This window comes from Geotrypetes seraphini, chromosome 4, assembly GCF_902459505.1.
Source record: "Geotrypetes seraphini chromosome 4, aGeoSer1.1, whole genome shotgun sequence".
Taxonomy (NCBI): Eukaryota; Metazoa; Chordata; class Amphibia; order Gymnophiona; family Dermophiidae; genus Geotrypetes; species Geotrypetes seraphini.
In genome coordinates, this window is record NC_047087.1 from 267,237,955 (window position 1) to 267,262,002 (window position 24,048).

The following is a 24,048-nucleotide window of genomic DNA, read 5'->3' on the forward strand; positions in this document are numbered from 1 at the left end:
TATTATTTTATTTGTCCTAATAAACACTTTGTCAAGATCATTGGATTCTACAGTTTTTTCTTTCTTTTTTGTTCTTTGACTGTGGAATACCTGGGCCCTTTCTTTGTTTGTTCTTGTTGCTTTTTTTGCTAACCATAAATATAAGTGTGATGTATTCCAAAGAAATGGAGAGAGTAAAATGAAAGCGCTATTTCTGGTTGATTCCCAACTAGCCTGTGCGGGGCCTAAGAGGACAAGCCTATGCTTGTTCAAACAACAAAGGTACCATATGGGAACATATGGGATGGTGAGTGAGGCTAGGTAACTGGGAGTACAGTACTCCCCCGATATTCACAGGGGTTCCATTCCAGGAACTCCCACAAATATCGAAAAACCGCAAATACAGTTTTTCCTTTGGGAAGGCAAGAAAAGGCAGCTAGAAAGGCAGGAGAGGGTAGCTAGAGCGCCGGCGAGTGAAAGAAATCACTCGTGGTATGCTCCAACCACCTCTTCCTGTACATATCGCGAGTGATTTCCTTCACTCGCTGGCACTTTAGCTGCCCTCTTCTGCTTCTCCAGCTTCCCCTTCGCGGATGGAAAATACCGTGAATGACCGGGACCGCAGACTGCGAATGACCGGGGGAACACTGTATAGTCGTAAAGGGCCTTGCAATGTCAGTATTTTAAATTTGATCCTATAATCAGTGGCATAGTAAGGGGGGGGCGGAATGCCCCGGGTGCCATCTAGGTGGGGGCGCTGATACCCCTCCTCCTCTCCACCCCCTGCTCCTTCCTAATCCTCCCCCACTGCGTGTGTGCACCTTCACCATAGCTCTAGTTCTTTGCTGGCTCTAGCAGCAGCTCCAACCTGCTGCTTGCGCCGACCTCAGCACTCCCCTCTGACATTACTTCCAGGTCCCACAGTTAGAAAGTGACATCAGAGGGAGAGCCAACACCGGCACGGGCAGCAAGTTGGAGATGTTACTCGTGTTGGGGAAGCTAAACAAATAATGAGAAGGGGAGAGGATCGTGTGCAGCAGGGAGTGGGGGAGGAGTGGGGGAGTGGAGAAGAGGGTGAAGGGGCACCACTTCCCTGGGTTCCTCCCTCCCTCGCAGGGGAGGGGGGGAGAGTTGCCATTGCAGGAGAGAGTGGGCATCCCTCCTTCCATTTTCACTGCCGTGGGGAGGGGGAAGGGGTCTATTCCCAGTGTCGATGCCAGTTCATCAGGGGGGATGTTAGGGAGGGACGTCATCGGCGGATTGTGAGTGTGCTTTTTTTCCTTTTTAATGGGGCAGATATTGTGCATGTGTAATATGCACAGCATCTGTGCCCATTAAAAAAGGGGCTAAACAATGGTTAGACAAGTAAGAGACTGGTCTTGGCCAATGGCTTTTTTTGGATCGCTAAAAGCGATCACTTTTTTTAGTGCATCAGGAAGCCATGTTAGAGCATCAATCGCTCTGCTAGTTTACATGGCACTTCAATATTAATGAACTTATTTACATGGTTGGATCGGAGAATGAGCGATCCTGCAGAAAACCATGCAATGAGACATTTTCTGCATCAGGTCGGTAAAGGTGATCATCGCTAAACCAATCAAAACCGGTTTAGTGATGATAGACGATCGCTGATTTTAGTGCAACTGGTCCTCAGTGCCTTGCTATGGTGATATCACACCTCTCACTGTTTTGCTTGGTGTTTTCTATACCCCTCTCATGGTGCCTTGGGAAGTTCATGCTGCCCATATCCCCTCTCTTGATATTTTGAGATGTTCTTGCCTCTATTTGGGCTGCTTTGCCCCTTTCTCAGTTGCATGGCTATTCAGACTCGGCAGCTCTTTCGATGCCTTGGTTGTTCACCCCACCATTTGTGTTATTTTGCTCTCCTTTGGCGATTTGGGATGTTCATGCTGCTGTTTGTGTCACTTTATTGCTTTCATGACGGCATGGGCTGTTCATGCCACTGCTGGTGTCCTTTACCCCTCTATCGGTACTGTGAAAGGTGCCTTGGAGAGCTGCTATCTCTGTGTACCTTCGATGTCTTGGAGAGCTGCTGTCTCTGCAGCTGACGCATGTCAGCAAGTTTCATAAAATTTGGATGGAAAGTCCGAGAGTTAGAGTCTAAATTAAGATACATTACTTCCCCTGCTGACTTTAACGAAATGGAATGAACCAAATGAACTTTTGTGATCTGAATATAATGAAAAGGAAACAGATCAAAAAAATGAACTGAACAAAATACATAGCCCTAAGCAGGAACAGACCAACAGTGATGTTACTCCCCCACGGGCCCCTAACCACCTATTTAAAACAATTAAACTAGATGGAAGCTAAGCATCCCTGCTGCTGTGGGCCCTAGGCACTGCCCTATTGTCCCAATGGCCATGCCACCCCTGGTCCTAAGCATAACTAGAAAAAACACAGAGAAGACAGCAAGCAATCATTACAGATGGGGAGGGAGAAAATAGTTCCAATCCTTGAAAAAGAAAAGCTAAGGGGACAGTTTTACGATTTGGCACCTCCAGTTTGGCCATGGATCAGAACCAACTCTCTAATGGCCATCTGTGTGCCAAAATGCCATTACTGAACTTTAATCTTTTTGCTTCCTGTTTCAAATCTACACTCAATATTTTAGTGTTTATTAGCACTTCCATTCATCTTTTTGAAAAACTTATTAGGGACATTATGATTTATGGGGAAATGTTTATTTAGACCTTTTAGGTCTGGTGCTGGACATCTATAGGCACTTGCCCTGGACAAAAAAGGAATCGAAGGGTTGATCAAGCCCGTACTGAGGTTCCCTTATAGTTCTTAATTTTTCTAATTAGGTTGGTGTAGATTCTCAACAGGCCGCTCAAAGCTTTTGCCAATTTTTCTTGCTCAGTTTTCTCCTGTATTGGTAAAATTTTGGGTTTTTTTAAGCTTATTACTGAACTTTAGTATAAACCTGAATTGACATTACTTATGTCGCTTTAAGAGACTGGGATTGTTCTCCCTTGAGAAAAGGAGACTGCGAGGGGATATGATCGAGATCTTCAAAATACTGAAAGTAATCGACAAAATAGAGCAGAAAAAACTATTTACGTTGTCCAATTTGACACGGACAAGAGGACACGGAATGAAGCTAAGGGGGGACAAGTTCAGGACTAATATCAGGAAGTTCTACTTCACTCAGAGAGTGGTTGACACCTGGAATGCTCTCCCAGAGGAGATTATTGCGGAATCGACCGTCCTAGGATTCAAAAGCAAACTAGATGCACATCTCCTTACGAGAGGCATAGAAAGATATGGATGAGTAAAAATTACGCCAGGTGTACACCTGGCAGGGCCTCCACTTGTGCGGATCGCTGGACTAGATGGACCGCAGGTCTGATCCGGAGATGGCGCTTCTTATGTTCTTATGTTCTTACTACTTATCCTTTCTATAGTATTTTTAGAGAAACATAAAAAATCACAGCTCTATTTTTCTATGTATTCTATACAATAATTTGTAAAGTGCTCAGACCCATAACCAACTTGCAATGTGGTAGCACAAAACTATGGTTATACTGGGACCATCATCGCTCTTTACGGTCCATCAAAAGGGGCTCTTTGTCCTATTTGTTTCATTAATGGCTGTATGATAATGTTAGCATTAGCATTAATTTTAAAATGTATTAAGAGCTCCCCCATTATGGACATGCTAACCAGTTAGCACAGTGGTAATGTGCACGCACTAGCTGATTAAAACATCTACGCCAATTCTCTGCCCGACACGTCCTTCCAAAAAGTAATTAGTGCATGCTCAGCACACACAAATGCCATAACTAATGCAGAACACTTTGGCAGTGGCGTAGTCAGGGTGAGTTCTTCTTCACTCAGAGAGTGGTAGAAAACTGGAACGCTCTTCCGGAGTCTGTCATAGGGGAAAACACCCTCCAGGGATTCAAGACAAAGTTAGACAAGTTCCTGCTGAACCAGAACGTACGCAGGTAGGGCTAGTCTCAGTTAGGGCGCTGGTCTTTGAACAAGGGCCGCCGCATGAGCAGACTGCTGGGCACGATGGACCACTGGTTTGACCCAACAGCGGCAATTCTTATGTTCTTATGTTGGGGAGGTATTGGCACTTCTAGGGCAAATGCCTCCATGAGCCTCTCACTGGGTTGAAGATCTCCATTTCTCTCCAACATCCTATACTGGATACTCCTATTATTTTGTCAGAATCTGCTTCAGATGTAACTTTGAGCTCCTTTTACAAAGCCACAGTAGAGGTTTCTATTGCAGACTGGCAAGGTAAATGCGCCAACGCTCATTGGAATTCTATGAGTGTCACAGTAAAATCCTCTACTGCAGCTTTGTAAAAGCCAGCATTTATTGGACATTTGGAAAACTGTTACTAGGACTGATAGATTTCTTCAGACAACTATTTTTTTTTTTTTTTTTTTTAAATTGTATTTTTTCTTTCTTCCCCCTTTCCTATTGTTTCATGTGGATTGTTTACCCCAGTTTTTTTTTTTTTAAAGTAGTTAATTTTAATTACAATGTATTTGTGATTTTAGAAATCCAATTTTATTTCTTTGTAAAACGCTTTGTATCCTGAAAAGCGTTTAATCAAATAATTAAAAAAAAAAAAAAAAAATTTCTCAGCTGTGTGCATTTATTGTTGCATTGGTTGAAAAATTTCAAGACTTGGATGAGGATAGAATCTAAAGAAACAAAGGTGGCTGCTGTTGAAAATCAATTTGAACAGTCTATTCAGTAAGGGGTTCTGATAAAAAAAAAAAAAAAAGCATAACTTAACTTTACATTTAAAGTTGGAGATTTTGGAAAATGTGATGAGAGAGAGCAATCTCTTTTTCTTAATTTTCCATATACTAGATTGCTATTCCCAGAAATCTTATTTCAAAATATTTCTCTGAACTTTTAATACTTCCTCATTTAGTGAAAATAATCTTTCCTAATATGTATTATACGAGGGGGGGTGCTGAAAAGTTCTCAGCTCAACCAACCAACTTCCTAAATTCTGAGCATTATTTTGCCACTGTAGCTGCAAAGAGTGTTATCTCATTTGGTTAAGTGCCAATCTGCAGAAAAAAGTTCTCTGTTTTGACATTGTTTCAGATCACTGATTGAATTTTATTCATGTCATTCTCTTCTTGGTTGGGCTGAGAACTTTTCAGCACCCCCTCATACTGTAGTTTGCCAAATATAGGAAACAAGTTATTGAGGAGATGGGATAAGTAGAGGAGACTCATTCCTTAAATTAAGTTTCTTAAGAATTCCAAAAGATATTTTCTCTACTAGACCATAATTTTGGTATCTTTTTCCCCTGAGGCACATAAAGTTTTAAAAGCATATTTTCAGAAAAATTATATAACATTTTTGTAGACAAAAAACAGTTTTCCTGAATGTTTCTCATATTACCCAGATGTGACTTAAATCTTTTCTTGCTTTAAAATCTAGAGTGTTGATGATCAGGGGACTTTCTTTTTGAAGTTCTCCTATAAGTGTGTGATCAGGTCAAGCAGTTATCATCTATCACTCCATCACCTCCAGGCATTTCTGGTCTTCTTTCTTACTCATGCACTTCTAAAACCTAACCATGCTCCTCCAAACTCTTTCTGGTTGCCACTGGGTCCTCTTTGACCCTCCCTTGGTCTTTTGGGTTTTCGGTCAGCTTCCGGTACCATTACCAGTCGTTCCGCTGGTCGCCACCAGCCCCGCTGTTCCCTCCACTTGTCAGTCATTGTAAGTCCCAGGGTTTCTCACTCTTCACCAGGTCCTGTCCAACCTTCATTGCTTCTGGGTCTTTGGGTAGCTTCCGGTAACATTACCCATATCTCCGCTGGTTGCCACCGGCCCTGCCGGTCACTTGTCAATCACCTTCGGGCAGTGATCTCTCATTCTTCAGGCTGCTTTCTTCTGGGTCTTCTTGCACTCCAGTACCATTACCAGTCTCTCCATCGGTCACTCGCCAGTCCCCATCAACCTAGGACCTCAAACTCTTCTAGCTGATTGTGGGGTCACCGCAGCTCATTTGATCCCCAGTCTTTTGAGTCCCCACCAGTCCTGGACACTCTTCACCAATCCCTCTGCCAGTTGTCAAGCTTGAGTATTCTCTGGTCACTCTAAGCTCTATCAGGCCTTCTGGCTATTCCTTCCTCCAATCCCACTCACAGAGGACTCTTAGTCACTCAGTCTTCACTCCCTGAGGATCTCTTTGTTGCTCATACTCTCTCCACCAGGCCCTCTACCAATCATCAAGCTTGAGTCCTTGTTGGTCACTGCAAGCTCCACCAGACAGGCCAGTCTAGATCAGGGTTAGGCATTGCTCTCCTCAAGGATCACCTGGCTCCCAAAGGAGTTCTTGTTTTCCCCGGCGCTCTTCTCAGCTGTTCTTTTCAGTACCCTTTTCCACTCAGGGTAAGTGGACAGCTCCCAGGTGCCTTTGCAGCTCTTGTATGCAAATGAGCTCATTTTCCACTGCTCAGACATCCTCTGCTGGCTTGTAACAAGAACTTCACCCTGTCACAAAATGTATGTTCACTGTCAGGATAACTCATTTTTATTTCTGGAACCAATTCAACTGGAAAATTTCTGGAGATAGAAGAAAAATCTTAATGGGAGGGTTTGATTGGGAGTACATCTATATTTTAGTACCTAATTGAGAGATTTATTTCCCTGGATTAAACATTTTTTTTCTTTATAAAGCACTTTCTATTTTCTCCCTTTGAAGGAGACACCCCCCCCCCCCCGAAGAAGCGCAGAGTATTAGCCATTGGGGACTCCATGCTGAGGGGCACCGAGGGACCAATCTGCAGACCGGATATGCAGTCAAGGGAGGTCTGCTGTCTGCCTGGAGCCAAGATCCGAGATGTCACCGCCTGTCTAAATAGACTTCTCACACCCCAAGACCACTTCCCCATGCTTCTCATCCATGTCGGAACGAACGACACTGCCAGAAACACCCTGGAGAATATACCCATAGACTTTGGAGCCTTGGGTGAGAAGCTGAGGCGAACGGGAGCACAGATGGTCTTCTCATCGATCCTCCCAGTTAGAGGCAAGGGAAGAGCCAGAGACGAGCGTATCCAGAGGACCAATGAGTGGCTACACGGATGGTGCAGGGAGATGAACTTCTGATTCCTGAACCATGGAGAGGCACTGCAGGGACTTCAGGGACTAGACGGACTCCATCAAACCAGCAGGGGTAAGAATATCTTCGGACACCGACTAGCCCGTTTGCTTCGCAGGGTTTTAAACTAGGTAAATTGGGGGAGGGCACCAGTGCAGTAGGTAACTATCCTGAGGAGGAGAGTCACAGCTCCACTTCTAAGTCTGAGGTAAGTGCTCACATTTCAAACAATACATTAGGGGCCACACTAACTCAGATGGGAAACTCCCCACGGGGTCCTAGCAATCACAAGGCATGGAGGGCTATGTATGTTAATGCACACAGCTTAGGCAATAAAATTCTGGAACTGGAGACCGAAATAATAAATGCTGATCTAGATGTGGTGGCAATTTCCGAAACTTGGTTCACGGACTCTCATGGATGGGATATGGCTATACCGGGTTACAACTTACTTCGTCAGGACAGAGAGGGCAAGTTTGGGGGAGGGGTAGCATTATACACTAGAGATGACATTAAAGCTACGAGAATCACAGACGTCAAGTACACCGGGGAATCCCTCTGGGTAAACCTAGCCAGAGGCAACAAAAAGTGCCTGTATCTTGATGTAATATACAGACCTCCAAGACAGCTGGAAAATATAGAATTAGTCAAAGACATAGAGAATATCACTTTAAGGGGGGACACTGTACTGCTAGGGGACTTCAACATGCCTGATGCAGATTGGAACACACTCTCAGCGACAACCAGCGGCAGCAGAAGGCTATTATCTGCCATTAAAGGAGCACAACTCAAACAACTGGTATTGGAGCCCACCAGGGCCCAGGCGATACTGGACCTGGTACTCACCAATGGAGAAAGCGTCTCGGAGGTCTCTGTAGGCGATAAGTTAGCCTCCAGCGACCACAACATGGTATGGTTCAAACTCAGGAAAGATTTCACTAGATCAAGCATGACAACAAAAGTACTCAACTTTCGTGGCGCTGACTTCAAACGCATGGGAGATTTCATCCATCAGGTACTTCAAAACCAAGCTGTGGCCGATAATATGGAGGCTATGTGGTCAACCTTGAAATCTACCCTACACGTAGCAACGAACTGCTATATAAAATCAGCAAGCAAATGGCGAAGAAACAATAGACCCCAATGGTTTACCGCAGAGATCTCAGACCTCGTTAAAGAAAAGAAACAAGCATTCATTTCCTACAAACATTCGGAGACAAGGGAGGCTAAATTAGAATACAAGGCCAAGTCTACAGTGGTGAAAGCGGCAGTCAGAGAGGCCAAGCATCGAGTTGAAGTAAACCTAGCAAGGAACATTAAGAAGGGGGACAAATCCTTCTTCAGGTATATTAGTGACAGAAAAAGAAACACTGATGGGATAGTGCGCCTTAGGAAACCAGACGGGAATTATGTAGAATCAGATTCAGACAAAGCCAAACTACTAAATGAATACTTCTGTTCGGTCTTCACCTGTGAGGCACCAGGGTCCGGTCCACAGATGCAGGCAAAGCAAAGTTCAGAAGACCCGTTTCGGAATTTTGAGTTTACTTCCGGAGACGTCTATGACGAATTATCAAGACTCAAAGTGAACAAAGCCATGGGCCCGGACAATCTACATCCCAGAGTGCTCAGTGAGCTCAGAGATGTCCTAGTGGGAACAGTCCACTTGGACTGGAAAACAGCTAATGTCGTTCCTCTGCACAAAAAGGGTTGCAGAACGGAGGCTGCGAATTACAGACCGGTGAGTCTCACATCGATAGTGTGTAAACTCATGGAAACACTAATCAAATGCAAGTTAGACACGATCCTGGACAAGAAGAATCTACGCGATCCCCAACAACATGGGTTTACCAAGGGTAGGTCCTGCCAATCCAACCTCATCAGCTTCTTTGACTGGGTAACAAGAAAACTGGATCTGGGAGAGTCCCTGGACGTCATATATTTGGACTTCAGCAAAGCTTTTGATAGCGTCCCTCACCGCAGGTTATTGAGCAAAATGAAATCGATGGGATTAAGTGAAACACTAACCGCATGGGTCAACGATTGGCTGAGTGGTAGACTTCAGAGGGTGGTGGTTAATGGTACCCTCTCTAAAACGTCGGAGGTGACCAGTGGTGTGCCGCAGGGCTCGGTCTAGGGCTCGATCCTTTTCAACATATTCGTAAGAGACATGACTCAGGGGCTTCAAGGTAAAATAACTTTATTCACCGATGATGCCAAACTATGTAACATTGTAAGTAACAGCAATTTGTCCGACAGCATGACGCTAGACCTGCTTTTATTGGAACATTGGTCCTCGACCTGGCAGCTTAGCATCAACGCTAAAAAATGCAAGGTCATGCACCTTGGCAACAATAATCCGTGCAGAACGTACACATTGAATGGAGAAGCCTTGGCAAGGACTGCAGCAGAATGAGATTTGGGAGTAATCATTAGTGAAGACATGAAAACTGCCAATCAAGTGGAGAAGGCTTCATCCAAGGCTAGGCAAATGCTGGATTGTATCCGGAGAAGCTTTGTTAGTCATAATGCCATTGTACAGAACCATGGTGAGGCCTCATCTGGAGTACTGCGTACAATTCTGGAGGCCACATTACCGTAAGGATGTTCTGAGGGTTGAGTCGGTTCAGTGAATGGCTACCAGGATGGTCTCGGGACTCAAGGATCTATCGTACGAAGAAAGGCTAAACAAATTGTGGCTATACTCTCTCGAGGAACGTAGGGAGAGGGGAGACATGATTGAGACGTTTAAGTATATCACTGGTCGTATTGAGGTAGAAGATGATATTTTCTTTCTTAGAGGACCCTTGGCCACAAGAGGGAACCCGCTGAAAATAAAGGGCGGGAAGTTTCATGGCGACACCAGGAAGTACTTCTTCACCGAAAGAGTGGTTGAGAATTGGAATGAGCTTCCAGCACAGGTGATCGAGGCCAGTAGCGTGCCAGATTTTAAGAACAGATGAGATGCTCATGTCGGATCTCTAAAAGGGAATGGGACATCAGAGTGTGATCTCTCAAAGGGTAGCTAAGATGGGTGGGTCAATAGAGTGGGCAGACTTGATGGGCCTTGGCCCTTTTCTGCCATCACTTTTCTATGTTTCTAATGTAGAAAATGAGTTTTGGTTCTTTGTTTTGTTATTTTGAGACTGTATCTATTTCTCCCTTTCTATGAGTTGCATATGCTTAAAAAAAAGAAGAAAAGAAACCTGAATGAAAAAAACTGCATCAAAGGCTAGGAATGGCCAGAGCTCTAATGAAGAAATTATTAATCCAAAATAAAAAAAAAACCAACTATAGACAAAATGCCAAGAGGCACACCCATGACTTTCACCATAAAATCATGATGCATTGAAAGGCTTTCATTTATCATTGACTAAGGGGTCCATTTACTAAGGTGCGTTAGCTGTTTAAGCGCGTGCTAAATTGGCTAGCGTGCTTTAGTAACGGGACCCATAAATTAGGAATGTTTTAAATACCTTAATCTAAGATTACAGATTTGCTTTCCACTGGAATCTGTCTCTTGCTAGCTCATCAGGCTAAGGAAGACAGAGATGCCCAATGGTTTAATTGTTGCCCATATTTTGTTTGCTTGTTTTCTATGTCCTTGTTGGGGACTGGAAGAAAGTCTCATCTGAGATTAACCCTAAATACTATTGTTGTGTCTGAGGAGTCATCGGAGGCCAATTTAATCACCAGGCAGACTAGACAGTGACAGTTTCTTGGGGACAGCGGAAAGCAGTTGTCATTGAAAGAAAACAATAGAGGTCCTGGGGAAGGGCGGGTATGGGATTCAATCTTTTTCTAGGAGTTGGTTTATTTTGTGTGTTTTAACTGGGCCTGAGCTGCAAAATGAATTATGCATTTGCTGGCAGGTGGAGAATGCATAATTCACTAACCCGTGGATTTTCAGCCTTCACAGGGATAAAATCAGGTTATTTAACTTACTAAACAGCCAGATTTTAATTGTGTAATAAGGGACTGGCATGGTGAAGAGTGAAGGCAGAGCAGCATTTATCCATTTAGTAACACAAGATTACCCATTAGTAATATTTGGATAAGCTTTCAGTGTCATAAGATATTTTAGATGTTTATTCTGGAAGAATTTTCATAATTGCAATGGCAAGAGTATAGAGAAGTATTTTGTATAGTGTTCACAGCTGCTTCAAAGATTTTATTGCAGAGTATAAAACCCATTTGCTTTCCTGTAAGTCTATTATACATATGCTTCCTTTCCAAACACAGCACCATGCCATTAAAAGCCTAAAAATACTGTTACTTTTGACTGCAATTTAGGGTTTCTGCAAGTAGTCTCTGTTACACTGGAAAGCTACAAGCTGGCCAGAAACCAAAACATAACATGGTATCTCTAAAGTGTGGAGTGAAAGAGTAGCTTAGTGGTTAGGGCAGTAGCCTGACAACCAATGCTCAGTTCAAATCTGGCTGCAGCTCCTTCATTGCCTGAGGTAAAAATCCAGATCCTCTGAGGAAAGGAAACCAACTACTCATTATACCTGAATATAACTCAACTTTCTATGGGAGATGCCCACTCCCTTACACAACCAAGCAACCCCCCCCCCCCATGATACCCTCCCTCCTGGCAGTTGGAGAGATGTCCACTCCCTCTCACAGCAACGTAAACCCTTGACAGCCCCATGCCTCCAATGACCCCCTAACCCTCCCCCTTACCTTGTTAACGATGGCTGGGTGGAAGGATGCCTACTCCCTCCAGCCAGCAGGCTTGCCTATTCAAAATGGTGGACCTTCCCCTTCTCAGTGCATCCCGGGATGCAATGGGGAGGAGCCTAAGGTTCTGATTGGCCCAGGTTGTTTAAGGCATTTCTTCAGCCAACCATCATTAACAAGGTAAAGGGGAGGGATAGGGTCATCAGAAGCACAGGGGTGTTGGGGGGGTTGTGTGGCGGTGGGAGTGAATGGGCATCTCTCTCACTGCGGGGGGGGGGGGGGAGGTGTCATGGAGGCATTGCTTGGCGGCAGGAAGAAGTGAGCATTTCTCCCACTGCCAGGAGGGTGTCATGGGGTGTTGCTTGGCAGCGGGAGGGAGTAGGCATCACTTCCTTGCTGAGGGGGGCTGCCAGGAGAGGCATTGCTTTTATGGACTTTTCCTTCTGGAAATTTATCCTCTCTTGAATTCAACTATGTTGCTCATCTTGAACATATCCTTCAGCAATAGATTTCAAAGCTTATTTATTTGCTACATTAAAAAAAAAAAAAAAATTTCCACAATTTTTTTTTTCATCTGATGTTCATTAGTTTTAAGGAAGTGCCCCCCTTTTTAAAATTATACAACGGTATAATTTTTGTTAGCATTTTTGGTCCAGTTATGACCACTGTTCTCTTCTAAGCTGTGCGGTTGCATGGCCCTTCACCTTTTGGAGGAGGCCATGCAGCCATTCTGCCCCGCCACATAGCTGGTAGGGTCATGACCACTACCTTTTCCCTTCCTGCACCACTTGCCCTGCCTAGGGTTGCCAACCCATTGGTTTTAAGCTATCCTGGCCAGTTTTGGAAAGGCCAGGCTGGCTTCCAGCATATCTTTAAAAACAGTACTCTAAAAGTTGGTTTTTGCTTTTTTTAATAAGACATCCCACCTCTCTCCCTTTCTCATGCCTATATTAGCCCAGAAACTTTCTCTGTGTTGCAGCGTCCCACCTCTTTTGGGAGAGGAAGTTACAGCAGCGGGAAAGCTTCTGGGCTGCCCAAGGTAGTATGTTTAAGCTGACTGATGCTGCCAGCAATGGCATTGGCCCAGAACATTAAAAGCTCTAGCATGTAGGGATGAGAAGGGAGAGATACTGGATTCGACAGAGGAAGGGGATAAAGGAAGAGAGAAATGGCACACAGGCATAGAAGGAGTGGTAAGAGGCCAAAGAGGGAGAAAGAGAGGCCAAATTTTGTTTTCAATAACTTTCAAAAACCCAACTAACTTTTCATGGATTGCAATTCAATTGGCAGCTTATTCCACAAGTTAGATCATGCATAAGAAAATTATTTTTCTGCGTTCCACTTAATCTCACTTTATCCAATGATGGTAATTGATGGAAGCAGGAAAAATATATATAGAGAGGGATTAGATGTCAGATTGAAGTGGGGAAGTGATAGGAGCAAATGCTAGATGGAAGAATAGCCTTACTGGGTCAGACCCATGGTCCATCAAGCCCAGTAGCCCATTCTCACGGTATGGAAGGGGTATAGAAAAAGGGCATATGCTGGATAGGAGGGGATAAAGAAAAAGGGCATATGTGGAAGAGGATAGAGTTACTGCTTGAATAAGAGGTGAAATATGAGAATTGGGTGAGGAAAGAGATGGCAAGACTACAGAGCTGGACACAATACTCCCAAGTTGGGCCTCACTGACAACTTGTAGAGGGGCATCAATACCTCCTTTCATCTGATGCTTAGGATTGTCTCAATGCAGTCTAGCATTCTCTGGGCAACAGCCACCAATTTGACACAGTGTTTTGATAAATTAAGATCCTCAAACACTATAAACCCAAGGTCTCTGTTTTTAAGAGTTAAATCATTTTCTGATGAAATCTCTATGGTGACAATTTTCTAATTCCTCTAAACTAAGGGATGTGCCTTGGTGGGTGGATGGGTGGGAAAGAGACTAATCAAGCTAGCACAAATTGATTTTAGATCCTAAAATGCAAGCTAATTCTTAATATTTTTATAGTAGGGCTTTGAGAGAACAACTAAAACCAACACAAATTGATTTAAGACCCTGAAACATAAAATAAAAACATGTTTGTTTTTGTTTTAGAGCATAGTAACATGTATGCAAACACTGATGCAGCTCAAAACATCAACCTTATAAATACATGAATTTCTACTACACTGTTTCAAAGTCAGCGTGGTTGAAGTTCTGATTCAATCTTCCAAATTATTCCTTACTAGCGAGCAAACAAATGGGTCTTTTGCTTTCCACCATTTTGAGTTAGTTTTAGGTCTATTTAATTAATCAACTTCAGGAACAAATGTCAGACATTCAACCTACTATTTCTAGAATATAGAAATGATCAATTCCGGAATAATAAGGTTTTTATTCTTTGTAAATGACTTACCTAGACATTTGAATGTCAAGTCATCCTATAATACATGACATATGGATACAATTGCTCCATAGAAATTTTATAAATCTCTTTAATTCAACATGGCTGGGTTGAAATTCAAAGTGATTTAACCAGCCAGAAATGGCTCCTGGCCAATTAAATTGCCTGTTTGTGGCTAACCGGTCATTTTCAGTGGCACATAACTGGTTAGCACCTATGTCAAAACAGGCTATTCTGGTGTTGTTCCAAGGGCATAGTCAGCACTTGGCTGGTTAACTGCCAGTATTCAGCACTTAACCATCCAAGTTAACCACATAAATAAGATTGCTTAAGAGTCAGTCCTTTCTTTAGGTAGTGCCCCATATCGCACTTAACCAACTATGCAATATCTGGGCTCAGGAAACCAGGAAATTCAATGCTTACAACTGGACATGGACCAGCAATGAATTTCTGAGCATAACAATGGTGGCAGTCTGCAAAATGCTGAGTGCCATTAGCTGAAAGTCAGGCCTTTGTTATACATAGATATTGAAGTAGGGATGTGTATTTGTTTGCCATGTTGTTGGAACATCTTTGAAGTTGCCAAGCAATATCTTATGAACCGGTTCCATACATATACTTTGTGAATATAAAATAATTACAGATTTTTATCCTCATAAATTGTATTTTATAAAGGTCATTAGTCTGGCATGCTATGATTTTGCATTTTCTTGGAATTGATATTCTTCAAAAAATATATAAAAGGAAGTACTGGAGGAACAGGCCTTGATAGTGGTGTTTTACTATATTTTTCGCTCTATGAAAGACCAGGCGGGTGCAGCAATTGCACGCCGCCGGTCCAGAAGCCTTACTCCCGACATCAATTCTGATGTCAGGAGTAAGGCTTCTGGGCCGGCGGCATGCAATCGCTGCCCCCGCCTGGCCCTTCCTAGCAACTCCTTCCATTCCAGGTGCCACACTGAGCCAAGAGTCCCACCCCACCCACTGCTGCTGCTTCTTCATTGACTTCGAGGGTAAGGCTTCTGGGCCGGTGGCATGCAATCACTGCACCCATCTGGCCCTTTCCAGCAATTTTTCTTTGTAGGGGTAAAAAGCCGCTGTAGGGAGTGAAGCACCGCTGGGTCCCTACTCATCCCTCATTCTTAGGCCACTCTTGGTGCTTTAGACAGAAGTTCCCCCCTCCCCCCCCCCCGCTGCTGCTGCTTTGTGGACATGTTCTCACAGCGGCAGCGGCGGGAGACAATTAAAAGCAGCGCACGGGCGGGCCGGCTTGGGGGGATGGAAGAGGACAGGCTGGAAGGCAGAGAAGGGAACATAGGAGAGAGGGAGGAAGGGACAATAGTTAGGCCTGATTTGGGGGGGGGGGGGAGATGACCAAGGCAGTGAGGGGAACATAGGAAGGAGGGAGAAAGGGACAATTGGGCCTGAGTGTGAGTGTGTGTGTGTGGGGGGGGGAGATGACAAAGACAGTGAGGGGAACATAGGTGGGAGGGTTGACAATTGTTGGGTCTGAGTTTTTTTTTTGGGGGGGGGGGGAAGATGACCAAGGCAGTGAGGGGAACATAGGAGGGAGGGAAGAAGGGACAATTGTTGGGCCTGAGGAAAGAAAGAAATAATCAAACAACAAAGGTAGGAAAAATGATTTTATTTTCAATTTAGTGATCAAAATGTGTTAGTTTGGAGAATTTATATCTGCTGTCTATATTTTTCCCTATATTTGTCTATTTTTCTATAGTTGTTACTGAGGTGACATTGCATATTTTAAAAAGTCATCTGCTTTGACATCTGTGCCCTATCCCTGCACGCCCTGTAGCGTGTCCCAGCCTACCACTAGACCACCAGAGGGGGCCTGGCAGGGAGGGGAGACAGGGTGTAGAGCCTGGCAATGAGTGTGGGGTTAGGTGCAGAGCCTGGCAGGGAGAATTTGGTTCAGAATGGTTTTTTTCTTGTTTTCCTCCTCTAAATTTAGGGTGCGTCTTATGGTCAGGTGCGTCTTATGGAGTGAAAAATACGGTAAGTTTAGTATGTCCTGGTGGAAGCATTTACCTTGCTCCTCTGAGTATGTTCCCATGTTATCCTTGAATGTTTCAAAATGAGCAGCATGGACATGGACTTTAAGAAACATTCTACAGCTCAGTTTACTGTAATTCTTCATCTGATTCTCAACCACTGTGAGTAAGCTGTTCCAAGCCACTTTCTCCTTCCTACTTAGCTTCTTGGGAAATTCCTTGCACTCCAGGATCTTCTTTATCTGTGGGCTGATGAAGACACTAGCTTTGATCTTTCCTTCAGACAGATTAGGCAAGATGTCTTGAAGGTACCTGAAGACTGCTGACTCCTTATCTAGAGCTCTGACAAATAGTTTCACTAGGCTCAATATGATGAGCAGTGGTTGTATCAGCCAGTATCTACCAGTAGTTCCCATTTGCTGTTGTTTCTCCCCACAGAGAACTCAAGTCTTCTATGGCCAGTCCCACCTTTGGTAGTGCACCTTTGTGTCCCTGCTGTCCCAAAGGCAGAGAAAGCAGGGAAACTTGATGCTCCTGGATGAGCTGTTTATGAAAAGATGGCACTCTTTCAGGTTACAGGCGATCCAATTGCCTCAAACAGACTGGTCACATTGTAGCAGAAGGAGAGCCTATCTTGATGGGTGAAGAAAGTGGAAAAAGCTTGGTGATGCTTCCTCTGATCTGTGACTTGCACATTCTCATCCAAGTTCCACTGCTTGAGTCTAGATTTGAAAAGCTCTGCACAGAACTTGATTAGACCAAGATCTCTGATCAAGTCATTAAGGTCTTTTTGGTTTGAATAGTAGGGGTTTCTCCCATCAGCTGTACCACCAATATTGTAAACTGGATCTACAATATATCCCTCACTCTCTGACTTGCTCTCTTCTGTAGACAGATGCTTTCCCTGGGGGAGTAGGAATTTATTTTTATTTATTTATTTATAAAATTCTATACTGCCAAAAATCTCAGCGGTTTCCAGAATTACTATATATAAAAACATAAAATTACACATACGTACACTAAAGCATTGCAATTCAAAATCATTACACATATAGCTATTAATACATAAAACAACAACCCCTTAACAATACCTTTAGCAGATACCCAATGACTGTAATTAAGGGAAAGCAAAACTGTTTCAGAGGAATAGTTATCTTATCATATCATAACTAAGCATCAAAATGGGGAGCTCAGGGCAATGTCACACCGGGACGATGGATGAAATAATTTCCGGATATGCGATTGCAGATGCATGCTTGCCAGTTTGATGTTTGTAGGGTCCACCATGCAGAGGTAGCAGTTGCTTGAGTGGTCAATGGGTTCCCATCAAATTCTTGGGATAGCAAACTTCATGGCTCTCTGTACCATCTTGTAGAACAACAAAATGAAACTGTGGTAATGAAAACAATACATTTATTTCGCCTATGACTAATGTGAATGAGATTCTCACAACTTATTTCATATATGATATATTTTCAAATAACATTACAATTTTTTACATGTAAATATTTTTTAAAAAATTTAAGATTCTAAGAAATTCTATAGCAGAAAATTCTGCTATCCTAGTGAGAAACAAAATTGTCTTACCTTCTAGAGTTTTATTTAGGCAGTGCTCACATTTGAAGTGATCCCCAGCAGGCATGTTGAAATATACCCAGATGCTTCTATGGAGTACTTTTTCCCTCTTACTTTGATAAATTGGTTGCATACATAGCACAATGCCATCTTCTGGATGTTTGCGCCTTAGTAAAAAGGCCCCTAAGTCTACCCAGCTTGGAATCAATCTGGAATGTTCTGCAATAAAGGAAATTTAAAAATATCAATATCCTGGACACAAAAGCAAAGTTTGAGAGGAATGACAGCCATTTTCTTTTTTTTTTTTTTTTCTTTATTGAGTTTGCAATAGTTTCACAAGCAAACACTTGTTAAAGCAAAACAGAAAAAGAAAATTAGAGACAAAAGTAAATTACTAATTGAAGAATACAAAACCATTTTCTTTCTTAGACCACCAATAGGGAGGGGGGTGTCCATTAACCCCATAGAAGAGATTTTCAGAAGAAAAAAATAACTTTACAATGAAAGCAGAATGCAATTAACAAACCCCATAATCATTATTTCCACTTAAGCCTGTAAATCACTAGAAATCTTTTTAAGGCCAAGAAATGCTCTTAATAGTGTTGGTACAAAAAAAAGTATACTTAATCCCCAGTTATTGGATCAAACATTTACAGGGGTATGCCATAACGAAAGAAGCACCCAACATTTTTACCTCCTCTCGCATAGATAAGAACTCCCCTCCACGATCCCGTGTGATCCCGGACACTTCCGGACAAATCCAGATCCCCTGCCCAGAAAAAGTCAGATGTGAATATCAAAAATAAAGTTTCATCACAGCATTCAAATCCTGCTCGAGCAATGCGCCCCCCCCCCCTTTCACATCGGACAAGGACCCCTCCAGGACCGCTGACAAATCCTTCATTTAATCTCTCCCAATTCCATCCTGCTCCGAACCTCCCCCACCAGCAGCCCCACTAGAAGGACTTGGAATACAATACATCCCATTGAATGGAGGAATTAGTTGCTGAGGAAACTTAATCTCAACCAGATATTTTTTTAAGTAATCAGCGGAGAGGTTAAGGCTAATGATTTAGGGAAATTCAGCACATGAATGTTGAGCCTTCTAGTAAAGCTTTCAAATTGTTCTTTACTTTTGTGGCATAGACAATTAAGAAAGAACACTTATTACCCACCCCCCAAAAAACCAAATTGTTACATAGTGTAATCATTAGTGGACCACAGCTCTTCCCCTCAGCAATACAGTTTTCCTCCATCAGTATCAAGTCCAGTGTCATTACACCGAAGTGGGCTCAAGAATTTGAGATTTCTTGTGAAGATTCCAGTGCCATGCTAACTGGTTTTCCCCAATCTTTATCTGTGAGATGCAGGTCCCCTATGAATGCAGCTCACCTCTGCATTCAATCTTTTGCACAGGTTCCATTTCTCTCTCCCCCTTCTTATTGCAATTTTTTGATTACACTTGCTAGACATTAGACCCCCAAATGTCTCTTCAAGCCATCCAAAACACATTGCCTACTCTTTGCTTGTTTGTAGGCCATTTACAAAGTTAACACACATCACTTGCCATTGCTATTAAATGACCTCTGGTGTATCTTGATAGCCTTCAGTTTGTTCCAAACATACAACATTATTCCTATCCTTTCCATTCTGCAAAATACTGTATCCTGATTGATTCAATCACCTCTAGTAAATATTATCAATGTTACTTTTAAAGATGACAAAAACATGGAATCCAAAAATGCATGGGATAAACACAAAAAAATCCCTAAACAAAAAGAGGATGAAACCAAAGCAAAACTTACAAGTGGCCTCATGGTTGATCATGTGTTATGATGACAACTTCAGTAGTTGGGAAGTAAGGTCAGTGCTGGGCAGACTTCTACACTTTCAGGAGCATTTTCAAAACATTAAGATGCGCATAAAAATGGCATAAACCAGCACTTGGCCATCCTAATTGCCAGGACGTCTAAGTGCTGATTTTCAAAACTGTCTTTCTGGATGTCTTACATGACATCCCAACTGCTGTGCCTCCAAAACTATAGGGGGCATGTTGGAGATATATTCTGGGTGGGCTTTGGGCAGGTTAGACTTATAAATCTTTCCCAAGATGCCCTGGACAGAACTTAGACGTTCTGAGCTAGTCACGTTTTAAAAGCATTTACGTGCCATAAAGGTACCCAATCTGGTCAGATAACCATTGGTATGTCTGTGTGGCCAGTCCATTACAATGCTGGCCCCTCCCATGTCCAAATGGTCTGGATTCAAAGGTTTTGAACTTGGGTGTTTTTGTGGTCAAAAATGGCAAACAAAGTTGAATGTCCTAAGGCTTGACATCCTGGTGACCAAGACATCTAAGTAGGTGATTTAAAAAAATGTTTGAACATTTATTGTACTGTCTGATGCATTCCCTGTTTATTTTTCTGTTTGTTCAATAAAAATTGTTTTCACTTAAAAAAATATGGACTTTTAGCAGTTTTGCCAGTTTCAAAAATGGCCGTTTCTCTGCCTTTGACTTTGGATGCCTTGCAGGAAATGTCCAAAGTCAGACTTAGATGTCCTATTCAAAAAAGCCCCTCCACATATCCCAACAATGACAAAAGCCAGAGCAGGATGAAGTATATGGATTTTATTTCACATTCATATTATGAATACAGGCATTGTGTATCTCAACAGGAGAAGAGGGAAAACATCTTAATGTTGAATTTAGTGAGTAAAATATTGTAATATTATTGGTTTAATCATGAATTGATAACATTGTCTAACACTCATTCTGGTGCCTCAAATGTTAGACCTGTTTCCATATATATATATTTGACCTGCTGATTCCAAAAATGGCAGCAATTTTCTCCTATCAGCTCTAGTTTTTCAGATACAGAACATGTGCCATATACCTCTCTTCATTGCTCGCCCATTAAAAAAAATCAGGATATTTTAATGTAGTGTTTAAATTAATATCTTTTAAGCAAGAAGGAAACATATTAAAAATTAAAAGAAAGTGTAAAACATGAAAATCTACTTATTTCATACCAAAAACATAAGTTTAAGATACAAACTTTCCAATCATTGGACAAAGAAGAAATTCCTTTTGTAAGAATTCTGAGAGTGGGATCTGCCAAGACAATCCTACATAAGATTCCAACAATAGTCTGCCATCATGTGTGCATCCCATCTTCCATGGTAGAGGGCCTCCATTGTTTTTATGTCTTGGTGAAATCTTTCACTTTGCTCTTCGCTTAAGTCACTAAGGGCTAGATTCACTAAGCAAACCGATTGTGTACTGATCGATTTGCGAGCCCTTTGTGACCCAATTTCCCTCCGACCTGATTCACTAACCTGTGTCCTGACCATCCTCTGATCTGTGCATGCAAATGAGAGGGAATGGCATTCAAATGATGGCAGGCAGTGATTCACTAACCAAAACCCTGCAACACCGACTGGGCTATCCGATCAAAACCAAGCAACTGCTGAGGACCAGTTGCTCAGGTCCTTTCTGACTGCCCTGCCTTCTGCCGCCCTGCTCTCTGCCTGTTTTTCTGCTCAATCTGCCCTGCCCTTAACTCCTGCTTTCAGCCCTGCTTTCAGACTCTCCCGCCTGCCACGATCTCCTGCTGCCCTGATCTCCTGCTTGCCCCAAACTCTTGCCTACCCCAAACTCTTGCAGCCCGACTCTCCCGCTGCACCGAATTCTGCAACCCCAAACTGTTCCGCTGCCCTGAGCTCTCCCACCCTTCCCCACAGTGCAAGCCCGTGTATTTAACCCACGGGCTCCCAAAAAGTTAAAAACAGTATAAAAAAAAATTTGCTGCCGGGCTCAGAGGGCCTGCGCATGCGTAGACCATCTACAGATGGATGCGCATGCACTGGGATCGCTATAGAGTGATCCAGGCAGGCAGTTGGGGGCGTGATTCCAATCACCCTCATTTGCATGAGAACGATTTGTGAATCAGCCCCCTGGACACAGATCGGATCTCTCATTGATTGGATCCAATCCATGCCTTAGTGAATCTAGCCCTAAGGTTCTCTGGAAAGCGATCTATGACTGTGCAGATAAAGGACTTTAACACTCATGTTACCGCCAAGCCTGTTGAAATGAAAGAGCATATCCTCTAATTGTGTGTAGTCTGCCTTTTTGTTGCCAAGAAAGTTTTTCACAACAAGAACAAATGAAGAGCAGGCACATGATTCAATTTCATTCACTGATGATATGAAATGTGGATCATTTATAAGTTGTCTGATCTGTGGTCCTTCAAAAATTCCTGCCTGCAGTTTTTCCATGCATGAATCAGGTAACAGAAGACATAGTTGAAAAACCAGTAAGAATTTAAAACTATGGTGCAACTATTTTAAACAGATCAGGTTGAAAAATCTTTGAAATACAAATTTATGTAGTCTAAGAAAACCATGTTTACCGCATAGATTTTTTTGCACGTAATTATGTAATATAACAGAAAAAGGTGATTTTGTCATTTGAGCTTTACATTTTTATGCCAGTGTGCATTATAGGAGAGAAAGTAGACGAATAGTTGTGAAACAAAGGCCATTATGTTTTTAGGCGCCATCGAATTGTGCTCCATTGACTTGTGCTCGAATTCTAGTGACTTGAATTGTGGATCCAAAAAGAAATCAGTTTTTTGCTAGTCTGGAAAGGTCCTCCAGTGTCATTCCCTATGGTTGTTTTCAATGTGCTCAGACATCTGGAAGGTCACTATATACACACACAGAAAAAAAAAAAAGTGGGAAATTTAAATACATAAATTTCCCATTCTAAAAAGAAAGCTTGTTATGACATCCCGGTTCTGCAGAAGAGATCTTTTAAATAGAGGTAAAAAAAATTTAATACATTCAACCATATCTAAGAAACTAGAGCTGATGTTGTCTATCCAATGCCATTTTCTGAATCAGCACACCAAATAATCCCTGGAAGAGGTAAAAAACAAACAAACCCAAAGGCACCAAAAAAATGTTTTTTTGTTGATGGCCTGTGTAATGAAGGTGATGATGCTGGCATAATAAAACCATTTTTCATATTGGCATGCTGTTTTGACATTGGGTTCCAAGATTGCATCATACATATGTATAAATATATGGTTGGCCTGGTGGCAAATTATCATCTGCCCTGTTTGTTCTACCAGTATTTAATCATGAAGGAGTACAGCTGTGGAACGATAGGTGTGGCTCTAACCACGTTGTTGGACAGACTGGATTGGCCATGCAAGTCTTTAGCTGACACCATTTACTATACTATGGGCTAGATTCACTAAGGGCACGGATCAGATCGGATCCGTGAGCGATCCGATCCAATCCGTGTCTGGAGGGCTGATTCACGAATCGCCCTCATGCAAATGAGGGCGATCGGAATCATACCTCCAATCGACTGCCGGGATCGCTCTCTAGCGATCCTGACGCATTAGCAGACCATCTGTAGATGGTCTGCGCATGCACTGGCCCTCCATTACCGGCAAAGCAGCAAAAAATCTTCTTCCGATTCTTCTGCTCTGGCCGCCCTCCTCTCTGCCCCTATCTGCTCTGGCCCCGAATCTCTCCTGCCGCCCCGACTCTCCTGCCCTTCCCCGCACTGCGAGCCCATGGTTTTAGTTAAAACCACGGGCTCGCAGTGCGGGGAAGGGCAGGAGAGTCGGGGCGGCAGGAGAGATTCGGGGCCAGAGCAGATAGGGGCAGAGAGGAGGGCAGCCAGAGCAGAAGAATCGGGGCAGAGAGCAGGGTTCTTACACAAGCGACTGGTCCTGAGCAGTCGCTTGTTTTTGGATTGGCCAGCCCAGTCGGTGTGCCTGCTTTTTGTTAATGAATCGCGGACCTTCCTACTTTGCATGTCGTTTCTCCTCATTTGCATGCGTGGATCGGAGGATGATCGGGACAGAAGTTAGTGAATTGGGTAGGAGGGAAATTTGCAAAGGGGTCGCAAACCGATCGGTACACGATCGGTTTGCTTAGTGAATCTAGCCCTATGTTACCATAGCAGTTTGTAAAACCGACTATGAACATTTCTGCCAGATTTTCCAAGTTGTTTTTCGATCTCCCTCACTCACCATTGTCTCTATAAGTAAGAGTTGTACTATGGTAGTTTGGAAATTTAATAAAGATTTACAAAAAAAAAAAAAAAAAGAATTGTACTGGTTATTGGACCCATTTCCTCCATTCCCTAAAAGCATATTTACATGAGTTTTTATATGACTTCTGCTGACCTACATTGCTTAGAAAGAATATGTTAATTTTTATATGGGAACCAGTTCAGCAGCTGCTATAACCAGCTGGTGATTTATTAGGGATCAGTGGGAGG